Source organism: Penaeus monodon, chromosome 2 (assembly GCF_015228065.2).
Source record: "Penaeus monodon isolate SGIC_2016 chromosome 2, NSTDA_Pmon_1, whole genome shotgun sequence".
NCBI lineage: Eukaryota > Metazoa > Arthropoda > Malacostraca > Decapoda > Penaeidae > Penaeus > Penaeus monodon.
Window position 1 is genome coordinate 61,516,569 of NC_051387.1, and position 2,500 is coordinate 61,519,068.

Sequence of the window (2,500 nt, forward strand, 5' to 3'; positions counted from 1 at the left end):
GGACTCTCAGCCTGGGTCATCCTCGGTATAAGTAGCGACCGTTCCAGCTGGAGGAAGTGATCGAAGCAGCTGCAGGAAGCATGGGGGGGGGCGAGGTGAGGTTACCTGCACCGTCTGCTACACTCGTACAAAAACTGAACCCTAAGCCCTCCTCACAGATGACTGCAGTCCGATCAGCGGATGGACGGATCATCTCAGATCATGTTGGGGTTTGTGAACGTTGGGCTGAGTATTTTGAACAGTTGTACCAGGTGGACCCTCCAGCAGTTAGCTTGGATGCAAGCGATGTCGCAGTGCCTGTGCCGGACCCACCCATCAGCGAGGAACCTCCTACCCTAACAGAGGTTAGGCTGGCGATTTCCAAGCTGAAGAGTGGGAAAGCTGCAGGCATATGTGATATCCCTGCTGAACTGCTAAAGGCTGGGGGTGAACCTATGGCTCGGGGCCTGCATACAGTCCTGACTGCCATTTGGCAGTCTGGTACCATTCCCCCTGACCTGCTGAGGGGTGGTCATCCCTCTCTGGAAGGGGAAAGGGGGATTGTTGGGATTGTAGCAACTACCGTGGCATTACACTGCTCAGCATACCAGGCAAGGTTCTCACCCACATTCTTCTGAAACGGATCCGCTACCACCTACTGAGGCACCAGAGACCGGAGCAGTCTGGATTTACTCCTGGCAAGTCCACAATAGACCATATGCTAGCGCAGCCTACATCGACCTCAAGAAGGCGTTTGACTCGGTGCATTGGGAATCGCTATGGGAGATCCAGAGACTCGGGAATTCCGACACAGATTATTGGCCTAATAGCAAGCCTCTATACTGGTACTGAAAGTGCTGTAAAGTGTGGTGGGGGTATGTCGAACTTCTTCCCCATTAATTAAGGGGTGAGGCAAGGCTGTGTCCTTGCACCAACACTTTTCAACACTTGTATGGACTGGATAATGGGCAGAGCTACTAGCCAAAGTCAGTGTGGAGCAACACTAGGCAATATTAAGGTCTCAGACCTTGACTTTGCCGACGATGTTGCCATTCTATCTGAGTCCTTGGAGTCACTTGTGGCGGCTCTTGATGCATTTAGCAATAGCCCCTAGGCCTAGAGGTCTCCTGGACCAAGACCAAGATTCAGGACTTTGGGGGCCTGTTAGGGGAACCCGTTCAGTCGATCCATGCTTGCGGTGAGGAAGTTGAAGTCACAAAGCTTTACATACCTTGGTAACGTAGTTCATATCTCTGGGTTGTCAGACCAGGAAGTCAGTAGACGGATTGGTCTGGCAACAGGAGCTATGAACTCGATCAACAAGAGCATTTGGAGATGTCGGTACCTATGCAGAAGGACCAAGCTGTGTGTCTTCAAGGCCTTGATACTGCCAGTTTTGCTCTATGGAAGCGAAACCTGGACGCTATCCAGTGTCTTGGAGTCTCGCCTTGATGCCTTTTGTAACAAGTCACTTCGCCGGATCATGGGGTACAGTAGGCAGGACCACGTATCCAACTGGCGGTTACACCGTGAGACTGGCATGGGACCTGTTACTTGCATAATCCGGGATCGCCAACTCAGGCTATATGGCCTCTTAGCTCGCCTCCCTGTGGACGACCCTGCCCATCAGGTTGTCTCTCTGCGAGACAACCCTGGGTGGAGGAGACCTGTGGGACAACCTAGGAGATCATGGCTTGGGCAGCTCGACGAGACCTGTCGCACGGAATTAGAGATGGGCCGTGTGCCTGCCTGGAGACTCGCCTCGAGGGATCCTCGTGGCTGGAAGCGAAGGGTGGATGCGGCCATGCTTCCCCGTCGGCGTTTGCCCCTTGATGATGATGATATATATATATATATATCATCATATATATATACATATATATACATATATATATATACATATATATATATATATATATATATATATATATATATATATATATATATATATATATAGGGGGAGGGAGAGGTATATGTGTGTGTGTGTGTGTGTGTGTGTGTGTGTGTGTGTGTGTGTTGTGTGTGTGTTGTGTGTGTGTGTGTGTGTGTGTGTGTGTGTGTGTGTGTGTGTGTGTGTGTGTGTGTGTGTGTGTGTGTGTGTGTGTGTGTGCGTGCGTGCGTGCGTACGTACGTGCGTGCGTGCGTGCGTGCGTGCGTGTGTGTGTGTGTGTGTAAAAGGCTATCATCCTTAGTACAATGGTGAACAGAGGGTAGTTATACTTGTTAACGGCTTGACTCTTTATTTCTGAGAGTTGACACCACGCAGTATAAGAACACGACATGTTTAGTTATACGGTTTATCGGGCCGCGCGGAGGTCACGGTCAGCTGCCCGGAGAGAGGGCGGAGCTGACCTTAGTGCGCTGGTAGCTGGCTACGAACTCCCGGTCAAACGAGGTCAGATATAAAATGTGACCTCCGCCCTCGCTGAGCGGGTGGTTCTTATTTGGGACATTTGGATCCACGTGGAAAACAGCCACGTGGTCCACTGGTAATAGAAATAGAATTATCCACATCCTGTAA